General features: G+C 38.2%; 1 protein-coding gene and 1 non-coding gene across 3 annotated transcripts in view; both read left to right on the forward strand.

The window, feature by feature from the left end:
* The window catches only part of SMYD3 (SET and MYND domain containing 3), a 701156-nt gene that overhangs the window by 349837 nt on the left and 330738 nt on the right, over positions 1-20581 (forward strand). The window lies entirely within an intron of this gene.
* LOC136170066 (U6 spliceosomal RNA) lies at positions 10409-10515 on the forward strand. The gene has a single exon (XR_010663523.1). It is a non-coding gene; the product is annotated as a U6 spliceosomal RNA (small nuclear RNA).

Consider the following 20581-nt stretch of genomic DNA (forward strand, 5'->3'; position numbering starts at 1 on the left):
TTACAGGTTCACTCATTCATGTACTCATTTATTTGATTTGTTCATTGGTTGCTTTGGTGGTTCATTCATTCTTTCACTCGCTCATTCCTTCAGTAAACTGTATTCCTTATCTTAAAATTGCCTCCTGGTTGGTATGTTCTCTCTGCCTGAACTGCCCATGCTCTGCTTCATCCCAGCTCCCTCCCCATCTTTTTTCTTCACTGCTAGGCATTCTCAAGTCCCTGTTTACATCCCGCCACTTCTCTTCCACTTTTCTTTACCATGGTACGGTCAGTATTTCTTTTGTAGGCAGTAGGAGATTCATCTTCTTGACTGTCTCTAGACTCCTCCATGATGTCTCTCAAATACCTGCCTTTCTTCCAACTTTCAGATGTAAGCAAGAGGGACCTATGCTTTTATAATTGATAATAGATATCAAACTGAAGAATGATAGCTGGGTAGGTTAGTTTTTTGCTGTTGCGTGATGGTAACTACAAATCAAGGAGATCTATGTTTTTATCAGTTAATCTAATAAACTTTCACCTCTTTAGAGTGTTCTGTGTATGGTTAATTCCAACCTGTTGGAACTCTGTTGAGATGGTAGTTTGGGAACATATGCAACTCCTATCTGAGAGGATTTAAGAATATGAATGATAGAGAAACCAGTGCCAGTGACTGATCTAACAATCCCGAATAAATTCTCTTGTTATCAGTGGGCACTGCCAGATTTAAGAATCCTCTGCTTTTCTCAGCCAGTTTCCTTTCCTGTTTGCAGAAGTGAACAAAGGATGGGTTTTGAACACCTTTTCCCCTTTTAAATGAGATAAAAGAAAAGTGAAGGTGAAAGTCACTGAGTAGTGTCCACCTCTTTGTGACCCTGTGGACTGTAGCCCGCCAGGCTCCTCTGTCCATGGAATTCTCCAGGCCAGGATACTGGAGTGGGTAGCTGTTCCCTTCTCCAGGGGATCTTTCTGACCCAGGGATCGAACCCAGGTCTTCCGCATTGCAGCCAGATTCTTTACCAGCTGAGCTACCAGGGAAGCCTTAAATGAGATGACTCCTAGCAATTCTTTCTACTTGTATGATCTTATATGCTTCTCTTTTATTCAGAATTTTATTTTGAGTTGAATGTGAAAAGACTTCCAACTGTGTACTTTTATTCTAATTTTACCTATATTTTTGGTGAAATTTCCACATTCAGGTGGTGCTAGTGATAAAGAACCTGCCTGCCAGTGTAGGAAACATGAGATCGGGTTCAATTCCTGGTTTAGGAAGATCTCCTGGAGAAGGGCGTGGCAACCTGCTCCAGTATTCTTGCCTGGAGAATCCCATGGACAGAGGAGCCTGGTGGGCTACAGCTCATTGGGTCACCAAGAGTTGGACGTGACTGAGGTGACTTAGCATGTAGTCACGCAGTCTGCATTTATTTATTTAAGAAACTTTAGGGTAACTGATATTGGAATCACTTGTTGTCTCCGTATTTTAATCAAATTTTTGTTACTTGGCCAATTACTTGTATGTTTATTGCCACTGACTTGTTATGAAATGACTCAAGGAATGCTACTGGAAGTGATAATTCAATGGAAGAGATTGATTTGTGTCCCTAATATGACTTATTTTATTTATGGCCCTCCATTATTTTAGAGCATTCTGAAACTTTCCAAATTTGGATAGCTTTCAACAGTTCAAATTATAGTATTTAATCAGATCATGCAGTATTATAGTTAGTCAGAAGCTATTTGAATTGCCTATGTTAACCGGCCTGTATGTCTAACACTCAGTATAGAAGGATGAATGAGACAAAGGTCCCTCCTCTCGTCAGTACATAGAGGAGTAGTGTAGACAGACCTATTTAATTAATTAATTAAACTGTTTATTTTTTGCAATTTTTTTATGTTGTTTGTTTATTTATTTTTGGTTGTGCTGAGTCTTTGTTGTTGCATGTGGCCTTTCTCTAGTTGTGGTGAGTAGGGGTATATTCCTTGTTGTGGCTTCACATTGTGGTGGCTTTTCTTGTTGTGGAGCACAGGCTCTAGGGAATGCAGGCTCAGTAGTTATGGCGCATGGGCTTAGTTCCCCTGTGGCACATGGGATCTCCCCAGACCAGGGACTGAACCCACACCCCTGCATTGGCAGGCAGATTCCTAGCCAAGGCCCCACCAGGGATATCCTACACCTATCTTAAAAGGTTTGAATTGAAAAACTTTGAGGTATATTACCAAAGTGTAGCTCTTCAACATATCACTGTAAGAGAAAGATTTACTTTTTAAATTTTAACGAGCATATTTGCATTTTAAATATTAGTAATGTTTTGCACTCCAATACTGATGTAGTTGTAAGTCAGAGAAGCTCATCTTCGTTTCTAGTTCTTACTGCCTACTTCAGCACGATCCCAGGGCCCAATGCTAATTCCTCCAGCACTAGGTACCTAATTTTCTTTGAGGTTTGACTATGAACATTTTCTAGGGGACATAATTTTTAGGTTGGCTTAGTGTACAAGCAAGCATCTGAAAAATTTGGTAAATCCAAACTCATTGCATATAGGTATAGAAGTAAACGGACAGCTAGCTACGTGGTTACTTAAGTCCTCCAAAAGTCATGTTTTGTTTTCTTCTCAGAGATGCTATTTATAAATATAATGGTCATTTGGGAATAAACCAATGATTCACAGATTCTTTTGAGAAACTGTTTAAAACTAAGCACACATAACAAAATTTGCATATACTTTCAAGGGTTTCATGGATCCTGAAACACAAAAGTGGACCTGCTAGGAGCAAATAAGAAGTATATGTTAATTTATCTTCTGAAACTTATATTATATAATTTAAAATTTGCCTACATTTATACATTATCTAGATCATCTATAAGTTATATAAATGATCTAGCTGAGCTGAATACATGCATATTTATTAAACGCTTTTATGAAAAACCCCAATTTAAAATATGTCTTAATGGAATTTAGGTTGAAGTATACTTTTGGAGTACTATTTCTAAAAGAAAATATTTCCAAGTAAAGGCGATTCCTCTTGAGATGTCAGTCATATGCCAGTTCTAGAAGGAAAGGTGAGAAAATAAAAACATTTTTCTTAATGTAATACAGCAAGTGACAAAGTGAGCTGACATGCTTATGAAGCTAGGTAGGAGATGTGGTTTGTACAGAAAGATTAAAATGTCATTTTATCTGGAGTTTCACTAGTCATTTCCCCAGGGCTATCTTTGCCTGTGTATGGAAATGGTTCTTCTGGTACAAATATCATACATTTTTAAATAGTTTGATCAAAACAATAATGTATTCCTTTTGAAGTACTTTTAGCCTATCGATGGCAATGGTTTAATTATGGAGTTTAAAATTAAAACTTAGAATATAATTTTAATTATAATAATAAGAGCCACCACAATGTCAATTGCTAACTTAGCCCTGACTGTTATTAAAATAATGAAATGTTTTCAAGTATTGTTTTGATAACAGTTGAGTTTATTGTGCTCTTACTCTGCTACTTTTTAAAAAATATGCTCGTGAAAGAAAGAAAATTTTAATTTCTTTAAAAGGATGTTTCCTCATGCTGCTCCCAGTATAGTATACTCCTCCCTCCATTAGTTGCTGCCAATAATGATGACATGAGTCAAGAATCAGGTTTTAGGGCAGATCAGCAGTTGTAACAGATGGGCCTCTTCACCCTTCTTTTTGTAGAAATTCCCAACTAAGGAAAGTAAAAATTGAAAACTACTGAAGGGACAATGAGATATTATCATTATACAACAAGTTTATTAACATTCAGGCCTTTTGAAGGGTTTTTTTTTTTTTTTTTTTTTTTTTTTTTAGTTTTCTAGCTTCTCCATTTAGTAAAATATGAAGATTTACTATGGAAAACACTCTCATCCTTGCCTGACATTATGGGAACTGGACCAACTGACATTTTCAGTAACTGCAGAGCCTGGGAGCTTTTTCCCTCAGTCAGATTATACGAGCTGATTTAAATGATGTGTTGTGGGAAAGTTAACTTCTCTGCATTAAATCAAATGTTCAATTTTTCAAACTGTTGAGGTTTGAGTGTTCTTTATGTATTCTAGATTCTAGTTCTTTATCAGATACATGATTTGGAAGTAGTTTCTCCTAGTATGTAACTCATCTTTTAATTTTGTTGAAGTCTAGTTTATCAATAGTATTTAATGTTTTTTGGATAGTTCTTTTGGTGTTATCTAGGAGCTGTTTGCCTAGTCCTGAATCCAAAAGATTTTGTCTTTGTTTCTCGATTCACTATTCTGTTTCATTGCTTGTGTGTCTATGGCTTTAACAATACCACACAGTCTCAATCACCATAAACTGTATAGTATCTTGAAATCATGTAGACTGATACATTTCCCTTTTTCCTTTCCCATTATAGTTTTAGCTATTCTAGTTCCTTTGGCTTTTCAAATTAAAAAAAATTGTTTTAACTGTGGCATACGGAATCCTAGTTCCTCAACCAGATTGAACCCACGCCCCCCTGCAGTGGAAGCGTGGAATCTTAACCACTGGACCACCAGGGAAGTTCCCCAAATATATTTTAGAATAATCTTTTATATAGCTAAAAAATTTGTTGCTAGGATTCTGATGCTAATTACATTAGATCTATGTATCAATCTGGGGAGAATTTACATTTTTTACTATATGAAGTTTTCTAATCCGTGAACATATTATATCTCTCCATTTACTTAGATTTTCTATAATTTCCTTTATCAACTTGTAGTTTTCTTCATATAGATCCTATCTATGTTTTGTTAGATTTACAACTGAGTATTTATTTTTGAGCAATTATAAATGGTATTGGTTTTAAAATTTTGTGCATCTATGTGTTCTTGTGTGCATGCAGGTGCACAAAAACACACACACTCTTACTTGATCTTGGTAAGTTTACCTTGCATCCTGAAAAACCTGTGGTGATAATATGTGTAAGTACAGGTGTTCAAAACCTTGTCTTTGATTCACAGCTTCATCTTTCCCCCTTCTTATGGATGGATGGGTGACTGCATGGTTCTTTCATTCTTTCACTCAGTAAGCATTCACTTCAAGGCAACCACCATGTACATGGTTCTTTGTTAGATAGCTCTGATAATCTGGAGTTAAACCAAACAGAATCTTTGATCTTGTACAGAAGCAAGCTAGAGGGCAGTGCAGGCAGCCACTGATAATACTAAACATGATACACTAGGCATCATTCCAGTGGTAAAACTCTGTGTGTGGTGGGAATGCAAAGGAAGAAACAAGTAACTGTAACTATGAGGATCAGGAATATCTTCATGAAAAAAGTAGAATATGTGTGGAGTGAGGCTGATCAGTGGAGCGAAGGGCTCTGTGTGTACCCAGTCCTTGAAGCCCTGGAGCTGTTGAGCTTTGTTGTCATATAGTGGACTGAAAGGCTTCCCTGGAGGCTCAATGGTTTGAAAAAAAAAAAAAAGGAAAAAAAAGTCCACCTGGCAATGCAGGAGACACAAGACATGAGGGTTCGATCCCTGGGTTGGGAAGATCTCCTGGAGAAGGAAATGGCAACCAACTTCAGTATACTTGCCTGGGAGATCCTATGGATGGAGGAGCCTGGTGGGCTACAGTCCATAGGGTCACAAAGCGCTGGACACGATTTAGCGACTAAACAACAGGGGACTGGACAGATGAAACGAGCTTTGATTGTGGGGTTCTTCAATGCTCTGGTATGAAGTTTGGACTTTGTTCTGTAGTAAATAGGGAGCTATGTAAAGTTTCTAAGCAAGAGAATAACATGATTATGATGATTTAGTAAGATAATTCTGGTAATAATGTCAAAGATAGATTAGAAAATAAAGGACTAGAGGAAAGTTAAACCCTTGTGATGGTTTAGGCAGGAGAAATGGAAATGCAAAATTGATCTCTTTCAAAATGGTCGGAACCATCTGAAATGCAGTGAGTGCATGTAACTGCTGCTTTTGATCCAAGCAGCATTTTCTCCTTGTGATTAGGAGGAGATTAAAATCCTCTGTTATCTAAAGAGAGTAAAAATTGGATTTTTGAAAACAGAAATGCATTGTTTTCACTTAAGATTTCTAGCTTCTTTATAAATAATAAATATAGTTTGTAATTTTCTTTGAGTGATGCAGTTTTGAATTTTAAAAGGGCAATCACTCTATAAGAATCAATACATTTTAGCATACATTGGTATCCTTAGGGGGGGGCAGTCACTCTGCATTACTAGTTTTATAATTTAAAATTTTCAGTTTTGCAGATTCAGTGGGTATAGTACTTGTAATAGGAGCTCAATTTGAGCAAATTCTACTGTTGTTTATAACACCAAAGATATGGAGGTCTAGAAACTAACTATATGGAAGAGTGAAGGAGCCTAAGTCTTTTTGGAGATAATTTTGTCTACATATTCTTGTTATTGTTGTTCAGTCGCTCAGTCATGTCTGATTCTTTGTGACCCATGGACTGCAGCATGCCACGCTTCCCTGTCCTTCACCATCTCCTGGAGCTTTCTCAAGCTCATGTCCGTTGAGTCGGTGATGCCATCCAACCATCTCATCCTCTATCATCCACTTCTCCTCCTGCCTTCAAATTTTCCCAGTATCAGGGTCTTTTTCAGTGAGTTGGCTCTTCACCTCAGGTGGCCAAAGTATTGGAACTTCAGTTTCAGCATCTGTCCTTCTAGTGAATATTCAGGATTTACTTCCTTTAGGATTGACTGTTTTGATCTCCTTGCTGTTCAAGGGACTCTCAAGAGTCTTCTCTAGCACCATAGTTCCAAAGTCTCAATTCTTGAGCACTCAACCTTCTTCATGGTCCATTTCTCACATTCATACATGACTCCTGGAAAAACCATAGTTTAGACTAGGGATTAAGCCTTAATTCTAAACGATGGCCACTCAAAGTGATGTGATGAATTGTGTGAGTCACCCTGCAGGTCATTGTCTGTGGTCACCTGCTTCTGGAGGACCTGTCTTCTTGGGGATACTCTTTCCTTTCTTGGCATTTTTAACTTGTCTTCAGATTGTAGTGTCACTTAATGTTCTTAGTTTTCTAGACTCTGTGCCTTTGACTAGGAGGAGACGTAGCTACAATTGCATCTTGATTCATCAGAACTTGAAATTATAGAAATACTTGAGATAATTCAGTGAAGGGCATACCAAAGAAGAATTTATTGTGATGCGGTTATGAATATTTATATGTTAAGAGTTTAGTACTGTCTTTGCCTTATCAGATAACAGTACTGTAGAATTATCTTAAAATAATTCAGTCTTAAAAAAGAGAGAAAGAAATGTATTCAGAACTTCCTCCGCCTGATGGAGCATTACTCCTCTCCTGTGAACAGATGAGTCCTCTCCTGGCAACCCCTTCTTATAACCTCTCGTGAGTCCCTTGACACACATGCCTTTTCTTATGTGTACCGAGCGCTTTATTCAGGGTTGATTAAACAGCAGCATCATAGATGCAGACTGTCATTGTTCCCTCTGGTCTAGTTTGAATAGAGAACATGCAGCAGAAGATGCTGTTATTTGAAAGAAAATAGCTCGGAATGTCAAAAGGTTAGTCCCTCAAAGATACTTTGAGAAATGAGAAAATGTAAAATGTCACTTTAGGAAGCTGAGATCAGCCATGCTCTTCTCTATTCTTAAGTTTTATTTTTACTGCATTTTCCTTTTGTCTCACGGAGTGTTTTGGGGCAAGGCACTCTTTGTTTTAGAGGTGGTAAGTCAACAATTACCTATCAAAGCTTGTAAGACCCCCAACTGAGGTATTTAGGAACACAGACGCATTAAAACATTGTTTTTTATTATGCATATTTTGCTGAGGGTATTGTTCAGTCGCTAAGTTGTGTCTGACTCTCTTCAACCTCATGAACTTCAGCACCCCAGGCTTCCCTGTCCTTCACCATCTCCCACAGTTTGCTTAAACTCACGTCCACTGAGTCAGTGATGCCATCCAATCTTCTCATTCTCTGTTGCCCCCTACCTTCAGTCTTTTCCAGCATCAGGGTCTTTTCCAATGAGTCGGCTCTTCGCATCAAGTGGCCAAAGTATTGGAGCTTCTGCTTCAGCATCAACCCTTCCAATGAATAATGAATATTCAGGGTTGATGTTCTTTAGGATTGACTGGTTTGATCTCCTTGCTGTCAAGCCGTCTGAGCCAGCAGGGAAGCCCCTTGCTGAGGGTGCCAGTGAGTAAAATTGGAATTATCACTGGGACTGAGTGACCCAGAGACGTCTTTCATCTCCCGAGGGGAGAATGATGGTGTCTGAGCTCTGCCAAGGTCCATTGCATTGGTCACTGGACGGACTTTCCTCTCTCACTGCCTGGACTTGACACAAATGCCAGCCCTACCGCTCACTGGCTGTTCATATTAAACAGCTTTCTTAGCTTCTCAAAATTCCAGTTTTCTCACCTGTGATATGGAGGTTACTAATATTTACCTTGCAGGCTCTATTAGTAAGGATTAAATAAATCCTCTCTGTAAAGCACTTTACGATGTTTCTGGTACATAGAAAGTATTCAGTTAATGATAGGTGTTACTGTTCATTCTTCCCACAAATAGGTACAGACCACCTACTGTTTCAGCCCCCCTTTTTAGATGCTGGAATATAAAGCAAACAAAACAGGCAGTGGTTCCTCCCCTTGTGGAGCTTATATTTTAGTAACAGGAGGCAATGATAATCATAATAAATAAGTCAATTATGTAGCATGCTAGAAATTGAACAGAACTATGGGACAAAATTGAGCATCACTATTGGGACTGGGAGTGTAGGTTGCAGAGTAAGTTGTGATTTTAAACATGGAGTCACTTTAGGCCTTGTCGAGAAAATGACATTTTTTTTTTAAATTGGAATATAATTGCTTTATAATGTTGTGTTACTTTCTGCTGCACAACAAAGTGAATCAGTTAAACGTATACATATATCCCCTTCTCCTTGAGCCTCCCGTCCGCCCCCCACCATCCCACCCCTCTAGTTTGTCACAGAGCACCAAGCTGAGCAACCTGTTATAAGGTTCCCACTAACCACCTATTTTGCACACAGTAGGATATCTATGTCAGTACTGCTGTCTTGATTAGTCCCACCTTCTCCTTATCCCACTGTGTCCACAAGTCCATTCTCTACACCTGCATTTCTATTCCTCCTCTGCAAATCGGTCCATCAGTACCGTTTTTCTAGATTTCATACATATGCATTAATACATGATATTTGTTTTTCTCTTTCTGACTTCAGTCTGTATTACAAACTCAAGGTCCATCTACATAACTACAAATGACCCAATTCTGTTCCTTTTTATGGCTGAGTAATGTTCCCTTGTATATATGAACTACTTTGAAAAGATGATATTTGAAGAGAAGCTTGAAGGTCTTTGTTAATATTATTGACTCTACCAAATAGGGATTTACTTTGTATATACATTTCTACCATTATTATGTGTAGTACAAGTTGTTAATAATAACAAATTGATACTTAATACTAACAACCTTTATCATAGAAATGATGAGCTATGTATGCAGTCACTTTAGCTTCCTCTTTTCCTTTCCCTTGCATGTCTCCCCTCTCAATGTCTCTGCCCCACTGCAGTGAGTGTACAGATTAGACTAGTTTAGAAATTAGTTCTTTAAAAGCAATATAAAACAGAAAATAGAGAGTTGTTCTGCAGATTCAAATTTCCCACCTGTCTTTTGTCGGATACTTTCCAATAGAGTATCATGACATGGAAACAACAGTATTTCTGAAACTACTAGGGCTCATCTCAGTTGCAGTTATTGACAAAAAAGCTTGTACCTTTTCTGTGAATGAGAGTCAGTTAGCTGTTTATGCAGACTGGTTAGATGGCGTGGCTGAAAGAACAAGAAACCTGCCCTTTCCAATCTCCTATTCTAGTCATGATCAGGTGATGTTTTCTTCTTCATTGCTGGCATCAACTTTTGATACTGTTGCCCTTTGTCTTTCTCTATAGGAAAATTAGAATCTGTTCTACAGTTTTCTCTGATGCAGTTAAAGCGGTTGTTACCAGCCATATTGGATTCATTGCCCTCTCTTCATAGCATCTTTTGGAATGTACCCCCTTTATTTTCAAAATGAAATTTATAAATAATAGAACCACCCATACATTGAATTTTGAAATTAAAATAATGCTATAACTATAAAAAAAAAGATAACTTTAAAATATTTATTTATTTAGCTGCCCCAAGTCTTAGTTGTGGCACACAGGATCTCTAGTTGTGGCGTGTGGGATCTAGTTCCCTGACCAGGGCTCAGAAACAGGCCGCTTGAGTGGAAGCATGGAATCTTAACCACTGGACTGCCAGGAAAGTCCTGAAAGATAACTTTAAATGCATTTTACTACATAAATACTTGTTCATTACCCTGCTAAGAGATGTAATGAGATAGTAAGATATTTGAACCTATTTCTCATGCGTAAGTTTGGATTAAAGAAAAGTCAAATATGCTTGCTTCGGCAGCACATATACCAAAATTGGAACAATACAGAGAAGATTATCATGGCCCCTGTGCAAGGATTACACGCAAATTCGTGAAGCGTTCCATATTTTTTTAAAATAAAGTGCCATTCTCTGAAAAAGTCAAACAACATTCAACTGAGCATTGGCAAAAGTTCTTTATATTTGAAATTTTGAAATGATGACTAAATATAAGTATACACAGACATACATGGAGTAACCATAAATGTAACAGCTGCAAATGCAGATGGATGCAGGTATGTTATATTAAACACCATGATTTGGTGACATGATTTTCCAAAATGGTGAACGATTCTGATATAAATTCAAATGAAACAAAGTATAATCCTTCCTCAGTTTACATTCAAGGAAACTGCAGTCCTTGAAAATTTAGTAGTTATTAAAATGTATAGGAAACTTTGTGTCTCTAAGTAAATTGCAGTTGGTTTCTAAATTTAGATAACTATAAATAGGAATTTTCCATCTACAGAAAAGTCCAGTGAGAAATTGGCAAGACTTGCAGGATACAAGATAAGTCTTTGTTATTGAAGACTGTCCTGTCTAGCATGCCCGGCTCCAGTTTCCCATTGTGATCGTTGAAAACATCCAAAAATGGCCCCAGGGCAGTGCCAGTCCCGCTGAGAGCTGCTGGTCTACAGCTGTCCCTCACCACTGGTGCCCACGTGGGGTCCTGTTGAAGATTCAGTGGTCTTTGCTTCCCGGCTTGGCTTGGCACCATGCTGTACCACATGTGGGTGCCCCTTCCTGCTCTGGTGCTATTCTTGAAGCACTTTCCAGACGTCTGGCTGATAACTTCGAGGGATGCTGAGATCTGCTCAGGTGGTTTCTAATTCTCCTGATTCCTCAGCCTCTTTCTTGAGATACATTTTATTCATTCTTCAAAGGTTATTATGTGTAAAAGGAAGTGAATCCTTAGGTCGTTTTCACTCCTTTTCAGCACCTTTCTGATTACTGAACTCGTTGTTATTGTTCTTGCTGGTGATTTATTGACTGATTGGCTGTTTTTCTTTTTCTGTTGTCATCTAAATTTCATGGCCACATCCTGGCATTTGTCTGTTGCTCAGTATCCCTGCCACCACTTCTGATCGTGATCATCATCACTGTTGCAGTTCTCTTTTACTCTCACTCCTCTTAACTTTATCAAAGTGTCCTTTATGACATGTCATCACTCCATTGAAGTATTCCTTTCCTTCCAATTCATCAGTATCATGGTCCTCTGCTGTGCTTTTAAAATTGCTATAAACTCAGGGATCACTTCTTTAATACTATTTTTTTAAATTCATTTTGTTTTTTGTTTACTCCTTTTTTGTTCTGTCTATACCAGAATGAGAAATACCTGAAAGACTTGATCTAGAAAGCCCTAGTTTCTTTGTCACAGAAACCTCTAGTATGTAATGTAATGTATTAATTACATTAATGTAATGTAATGTATGTCATGTTTACCACATGGGCACAGTAAGATTTTGTCTTTCATTTGGTATGACAGACAATAGTCAGTACATGTTCTTGAGATGATTGAAATGATCAAAGTTATATTCTAATGACTTAAATTGTATTCATTCTGCAGGGGGGTTTTGTGGGGTTCTTTTTTTTTTTTTTTTGAGAAAAATTGGATATGGATTCTATTTCAATATGTGGAGTACTAAGAAACTTATTCAAGATTTTAAATATGCCATCATCATCATTTTTACTAACTAGAGGAAATTTCCATAATGGTTGACACATCAGAAATCTGTTAAAGGAAATAGGGTCAGATTTTGTTTTGAGTAGAAGATCAAACTCTACTTTGGGGTCATGTGTGGCCTGGGATGAGACCTGCCCAGGTGCCCTTGTGTGACCATGAGACATGTTCAAGCTTGAGACATCACAGCCAGTTGTTTTCTTTTTTAAAATTATGCTATTTGTGTGTCTCTCTAGCACTTAGGACATCTGCCTTATGTTACATTGGTCCTTTACTTACTTCTCCTCCCATTAGATCAAAAGCACTAAGGGTCATCTTAGCAATATTGTGCACTCACATTGCCTCACGCAGTGTGTGTGCTAAGTCGTGTAGCACGAGTAGCTAAGTCATGTCCAACGCTTTGCGACCCCATGTACTGTAACCTTCCAGACTCCACTGTACATGGAATTTTCCAGGCAAGAATACTGAAGCTGGTTGCCATTTCCTCCTCCAGGGTTTCTTCTCAGCCCAGAGATGGAACCTGAGTCTCCTGCATCTCCTGCATTGGTAGGCAGAGTCTTTACCACTGAGACGCCAACCATTCCACTTAATCAGTGATCCGTACATGTTAGGAAGTTGACTCTACCCACACTTCATCTTCTCATTAGAGCCCAGCATCTTCAGATTTTATGACATTTCTTTAATCACCTTCAAGGAATGTTAGATGCTGATTCTGTTAATATTGGGCTTCCCTGGTGGCTCAGCTGGTAAAGAATCTGCCTTCAATGTGGGGGACCTGGGTTCGATCCCTGGGTTGTGAAGATCCCCTGGAGAAGGCAAAGGATACCCACTCCAGTATTCTGGCCTAGAAAATTCCCTGGACTGTATAGTCCATGGAGTCTCACAGAGCTGGACACGATGGATCATGTACATATGCATGCATGCAATACATTTATAGATGACAGTGACAGAGGATAGTGACAGGGTGACTGAGATGACCTGCATGCAGAATTGATGGGAAGATTTTCTAATGAAGGCAGGTGGAGAACTGGGCTCAGCCTTTGGTGCTGGGGCTGCTATTACTTTGATGGTTCCTGTATGAAGACACACATTTCTTGGAAGGAAAAAAATGGAAAATTTGACAGCAAGCATTTTTTTTTTTAACTTTTAATTTTATATTGGTGTGTGCTTAGTCACTTAGTCATATCTGACTCTTTGTGACCCCATGGACTATAGGCTCCTCTGTCCTTGGGGACCGACGTGGGTTGCCATGCCCTCCTTCAGGGGATCTTCCCAACTCAGGGGTTGAACCCAGATCTCCTGCATTGCAGGCAGATTCTTTACCATCTGAGCCACCAGGGAAGCCCATTTTATATTTTAGTAGAGCCAATTAACAATATCAGGATCATTCCAGGTAGACAGTGTAAGGATTTAATCATACACAGACATGTTTCCCATCTCTCCCACACTCCCCTTCCGTCCAGTCTGTCACATAACATTGAGCAGAGTTCCCTGTACTGTACAATAGGTCCTTGTGGGTTATCCATTTTAAATACAGCAGTGTGTACTTGCCAATCCCAAACTCCCTAACTATCCTTTCCCTCAACCTTCCCTGCCTGGTAACCATAAGTTGGTTCTCTGAGGACAGCATGCATTTCTGTGTGATGATTTAATTAGGTCTTTTGGACTTATATACTAGTAGTTTATATATTACCTTGTGTAAAACAATAAAACCATGTAATACAATTGAAATGCCTTTAGTTTTATTAGGAACAAAAATTTAAAGATGCAAACCAAGGATTGTCACTGTTAGAAAAGGTATTTTGAAATTTTTTATCCTTATTTTTTTACTGGCATATAATTGCTTTATAATGTTGCATTAGCTTCTGCTGCGCAGCAAAGTGAACCAGCTATACGTATACATGCAGGCTTAAGAAAGATGGTACTGATGAACCCATTCACAGAGCAGCAGTGGAAACACAGACATAGAGAACAGACTTTTGGACAAGGGTGGGGGAGAGGAGCGAGAGGGTGAGATGAAAGAGAGAGTAGCATAGAAGGATATACACTATATGTAAATAGATAACCAGTGGGAATTTGCTATGACTCAGGGAACTCAAACTGGGGCTCTGTAGTAACCTAGACGGGGGGAATGGGCGGAAGGTGGGAGGGAAATTCAAGAGGGAGGGGCCATAGATACACCTATTGTTAATTCATGTTGATGTATCACAGAAATCAAACCAATATTGTAAATAAATCATCAACCAATTAAAAAATAAATATAATAAAAAAGGACATGCTCTGTAAATAGAATCACTGACTTAAAGAAAAAAGAAAAGGTATTATGTTATAGCCCAGACTTAGGCCACTGAAACTATGGCTCTTCTTCTGTCTGGACCCTGATATACAAGCAACATGAAGTTCTCTTTAATGTTGAATTGCTTTGAACATACTCGGCTTCAGTTATCTGGTAGGCATTCTGGTACTTCAGAACTTTGGGTTTCTGTGGTTTTGAACTCCATTTTTGACTAAAGTTACTCAGCTTTTGGTGGGAGAACAGGAGGAGAATTCATAGTTGAGGATAGTCTGTCATCTCCCCTTATATCTTTCTCTTTTACTAGACATCACTGAGCATTCTAGAGATGATGTTCCCTGGAAATCAAAATAAAAACCCAGAACTCAAAGTATGTTTTCTACTGACAGAAACTTCCTCTGAATAAATTCCATGAACCATAGATGTAAAATTATGCCTCCTTTGGGAGCCATAGGCTTGGCCTGACGTTAGTAATTGCTGTATTCCACATTGTTTTCTTTTGGTACAGATATGAAAGTAGTTCTGCATAGCAGGGAGAATGTTTGCTTGACTTCTCGGTTAGGACATCAGCTGCATTTAGCCTTTCACAGCACACTGCCATCTTGCATTTGGTCTCTTGAGTTCCAGCTCTGTTATAACGCTGGACTTACCAGAATGACCACCTAGTGTTCAATGAGAAGGTTCAGTAAGAGTTAAATGAAATATGTCCTTTAGTCAAATATGTGACTTTTTTCTTTAATGAGTAAGTGCGTTTTTGAAAATTATTTGGCAACTGGGGATATTTCATTAACATGTAATAGGATTAATATTTAGTGAATCACTTTTGAAATACATGACAGATGTTTGGGGCTTTAGCGATTTTTCATTTGGCAGTAAGGAGTAGTTTTCAGAATTCTTAGTAACATCTTATATGAATACATTTTCATAAGGGTGTAGATGTGTGTGCCGGAGATGAACACATGTATGTTCTTAATATTGTGTCTCCTTGGCTCCGTAAAATGTTGGAAATTTTTTTTCTTTTCTTTTTGTGTTATCAGTTTTTCCTTCCCAGACATTCTATAAAATATGTTTCTTTTTAAAGTTTGAGAGAATAAAGGGGGATTTTTTTTCCCCTTGGAAATAGAAATATTTTCAGATATCACGGTAGCTTGTTGAAGATGATATGTTACTATAAAAGAGGATACAGGTATTGTATTAACTGGTGTCTTATTCTGAGCATGAAAATTTTCACTTAGTTTGTATTTTGTTTTATTAGAAATCTTTTAGTAAATCTCTTTGTTATGTTATGAGGCTCCTGTCATGGGTAGTATTCCCAGATGCCATCATTAAGACTGTGTTCTTTATCCCAGAATGACATCACTGAATACTCATTTAAGGACCAGTGTCCAGAATTCATTCTTCCTCCTTGCCCTGTAGGGCAAGTCATTGAAAGCAAAAAATGAAAGTATTAGTGGCTTAGTCATTTCCAATTCTTTGTGACCCCATGGACTGTAGCCTGCCAGGCTCCTCTGTTCATGGGATTTCCCAGGCAAGAATACTGGAGTGGATTGCCATGCCCTCCTCCAGATCCAGGGATTGCAGTCTGAGCCACCAGGAAGGCCAGGGCAAGTCTTTATCCACTATTAAGAGTCTGGTATTAGCTGCAGTTAATTTTAAGATGTGAAAGAGAAAAAACAGTATTACTTGTTTGGTAATAAACTGAAAAGTATGGAAACAAAAATGTACATTGTATCTCAGGTCAACCTCTGTTTAACAGACATAGAAGACTGTTGTACTCTTTCATTTTTAAAAGATTACAATTAAAATGAACACCAATTAGAGCAGTTGTCCTTGACAAAATGGGAGGGGTTTCAAAATTTATGATAATGCTGGAAAGTAAAGTCAGACAAATGTGAGGCAAGGGTCTCAGCCTTGGTCTGACTCAATTGGCAGTAATGTTTAGCTTCCCACTGGTTCTTTGTTGCCACATATTTACTAAGTGGATTTTTAAAATACTCATCAAACAAGAAATATCATGCATTAAGATTATATCCTAGATTACTTTTGTTTTATCTTTAGTATCATGAAATATTACAGATTAGTACATAATACGGGCTAGGGACTGCAGACACAACATGGTATTCTGTCTTAAAAGTTGTATTCATACTTTCTAATTATTAGTATATATAACCTTCTCAAAGCAAAAACTCTGTGATTATTTTGTATCCCTATGTAGCAGTGTGTGATGAACAGGAGATGAAAGAAGGCCATTCTTCATTTAGTCGTTCTGTGTCAGTGCTGAGTAAATATTTATTGAGCAAGTGCTGTGAGTCAGTCAAGGTGTTCAGTGTTGGTACCAACCTGTGTGATGCATGGTCCCTGCCCTTCTGGGTCTCCCAGTCTGGCAGGAGAGGCAAATGTGTGAATACCTAACCACAATCTGTTATTCAGTGGTGTGTACAGAGTGTTCTGCAGGCACACAGGTTGGGTTGAGGATAATGATTTCCCAGAACAACTCACATTCAAGCTTGACTGGCTATTGATCGATCATTTATAAATCAAAATATTGGCCATCCAGTAAAGGTCATGAGCCAGACACTGTGCCAGATGCTAAGGATATAGAGATGAACATGATATACTCTCTGCTCTCAGGACCAAGGATTTATAGAAGACAGATATGTATACAGATGATTAAAATTCAACGAGGAGGGCTGTGAGTGGAATGCTGTAGAGGGAGAAGAGAGAGACAGAAGAGGAGAGCCTCACTGGAAGGGGAAGAGAGGACCAGCAAAGACCATGTAGGAATGACCCTTGAGCTTAGGATGCAGGGCTGGGAATTTAGTAAGCCAGTAGTGGGTGGGTTGGGGTCTGGTTTCATGCAGAGGAACCTGATCTATGAGAATGTGGGGCATGATGGGGAATAGTGTTCTTAGCAAAAGCAGTATAGCATGTGACAGAAGGTGAAGTAGGATTCAGGACATCTGATGGGTAATGCAGAGTCATTCAGGAGGGAATATATTAGTTAAACCATTTACCTGCAAGAAACAGAGACCCAACTACAGTGGCACAGATATAGGAGTTTATACTCTCACGTAAAAGAAACCAGGCAAACCTTCCAGGGATGGAGTAGCAGCTTTAACAAGCCCTCAGAGGTCCTGCTGAGTCTCTCTTTGGCTCTGTTGTACCTGGCTTTCTTCTCGAAGGTGCTGCATGGCTCAAAGCAGCTGTTGGAGCATCAGACATTGTTTTTGCACTAAAGAAGGCAGAGAAGCCAATGAGCGCACATGCCCCATGCCTTTGCCTCAAGGTGTGTCAATCAGATTTGAATTTAGAAGGATTTCCCTGACAGAGGATGGAGGATTTGTTTGTTAGAGAACTGGCATTGCTTCCCTGGTGGGTCAGTGGTAAATAACCCTCCTGCCAGTATAGGAGATGCAGGTTCAATCCCTAGACCAGGAAGATCCCCTGGAGAAGGAATTGCAACCCACTCTAGTGTTCTTACCTGGGAAATCCCATGGACAGAGGAAGGCTACAGTCTATGGAGTCAAACTTGGTGACTGTAATGATGAAATTGTCATTAGATTGACAGAAAGAGGTACCTGTTAGCTTTTCTTTTTTCCTTTTTTAATATTTCCCATCACTGAAAGTCTTGAGTTGGTATAAATGATAGCTGGCTTCATCTGATCACCGGGTGAAGATGGGCTGTATCCCATGTGATTATTGCACGTATTAACTCACTGGTGGTGTTTGATGTAGGCTTCTAGGGTCACCATGAATTTTCAGTGCATTTGAAATGAAGGGTAGAACTGAGCTTTATCTCCTGTGATTTCATTTTTTAGTAGACCTCCTACCTGGAAAAAATATCTGCTTTTAAAATCATTTTTGCCCTTTGAATGGCCTTTAAGATAGCACTTATATATTCTGGGCTTCCCTGGTGGCTCAGTGGTAAAGAATACGCCTGCCAATGCAGGAGATGAGGGTTCCATCTCTAGATCAGGAAGATCCTCTAGAGAAGGAAATGGCAACACACTCTAGTCTTCTTGCCTGGGAAATCCCGTGGATAGAGGAGCCTGGTGGGTACAGTCCATGGAGTTGCAAAGAGTCAGACATTATTTAGGGGCAGAATGACAGCAATAACATATATCTTCCACTTCTCCTTATTTTATTTTTATTTTATTTTGTCTAACATTTGAATTTTGGAGAAATAAACTAGAAAGCAGAGCTGTGTTCAGCTACTTTCTTTCCATTTAATCTCTCCTCTATTACATATTTAAAATAATTGTCTGTAAAACTTTATGTTACTTCTGATTTATGTACTTGGTTACTGATAATATATAGGCACTTTCAGAACCACTTATTATTCTTGTAGTCCTTTTCCCTTAAAAGTTCATTATCGGAATTACACAGCTATTATTCACCTCCTGGGAATTTATGTCGTTTCTATTACATTGTAATGGTATTGAGATCGAAAGGTACATCAATAATCATATAGTAACAATTAATTTCCAAGTTCCTAACAGAAAGATATCCTGTCATAAAGAAAATACATACATTTGACCAGTGGTGAGAAATACTATTATTGCATTGGTTTTTTTGGACTAAAGGAACTCAGTTTTTAGAGTAGGTGTTTTTTTTTTTTTTTTTTTTTTTTTTTTTTTTTTTTGGTACCGTTAATGTGAAGTTGCTGGCTGTATGCATGACAAAATGGATGCCTAAGTTGTTTCCTGCTTAGGAGTATAAGTGCCATTACTGGGTTTGCATAACCTGACACATGAATCAAAATTCAGGGTGTACAGGAAATGATTTCTGTTGGAAAATGAAAAGCTCTTTTTTAAACAATGAGATAATCAAGTCTTATTGCTAGGCTGGATTTTTTTTCCCCTGAATTCAAGAATCCTTTTATTTAAAAAAAATTAATTTCCTTATATTAATTGGAGGCTAATTACTTTACAATACTGTGGTGGCTTTTGCCAAACATCAACATTTTGCATTGTGTAAACCTGGCCTCAAGTTATTTTTGTCATCTGGGGAACCTGCTTCCTGTGTCCTGTTTAAGCAGAAGGGGGCAGTAGAGAAATCAGTTGGAAAGTCAACAGCCTGGTTTGCTTTCTCCTGATAGAAGTGGTTGTGCCATATAAATATACTGAAAGGAAATGAAAGTTGAAATTAATCCCTTTTATTTATTTAAGCCTAAAATTATTAGACAAAAATTAAAAGCATGATTTAGATTTCTTGTCGGTTTTAGCTTATATAGACGTTGCAAGGTAAATACATTTGTGGGGTTTGTTCTGAAATCTGATCAGCAAATGTAGAGTGTGTTATTTCATGCAGTTCTCATTTCAGTGAGGCTTGTTTTCTGCAAGATATCTTGTGTGTTTACAGAAAAGCAGATGCTCCAGTGAGTTTTTGTGGTTTGTTCTAATATGTTTATCCATTGGAGTTAGAGTTTCTAAGGAAAACCATTTCATTTCTTGCTAAAACAAAGGGGAATTTAATGGCACTTGACTAAATTTTGGTTTTGGAGTCAGAGATCTAATTTTTTTTTAATTTACCTGCATAAATTTTTTTTCTCTATTTGTTACAAGGAATCTAAGCTGACTGACTGTTTTCATGCCCTTGATCTTTGAAAATGTGTTACTAAATTAATTGAAGCAATACTGTTTTTCTGTAAAGAATGACCTAAGTCTTGCAGATGGCCTGGCTAACTAGTTTTATTTACTGTGTATGAAAGCTATTCTGTTTCTCATTAATATTTGATATTTTCCCCCTATGATTAAAGACATAGTAAAACAGCAGAGCTAAGGGCTTCTGTCTAAAAGCCAATCTGGTATTTTGATGTATTCTGCATTCAAGAACAATGTCTAATGCTTAACAAGTAGCTAGTACTTCTTTCACTGGTTTACAAGTGAAAAGAAGAATCATAAAGTTTTATTGGATCTCCCTCTGCAAGAGAACCAATGAAGATAAAGGTGCAGTTCTGTTCTGCAATCTATTGCGTGTGTTTGTTTTTATATTGCGGTAAATTTAGCCTATTGATTTCTTTGTTATAGCCCTATTTTAGAGGATAAACTATGAAGAAAATGGCCTCAGTGTGATTTATGAAGTGAGAAATGTTAGTTTTGCTCTAAAGGTTGGGATGTGTACCATGGCCTAGTGTCTAGCAGAAACTGTGTGTGTGTGTGTGTG

Source organism: Muntiacus reevesi, chromosome 5 (genome assembly GCF_963930625.1).
Source record: "Muntiacus reevesi chromosome 5, mMunRee1.1, whole genome shotgun sequence".
Classification (NCBI taxonomy): domain Eukaryota; kingdom Metazoa; phylum Chordata; class Mammalia; order Artiodactyla; family Cervidae; genus Muntiacus; species Muntiacus reevesi.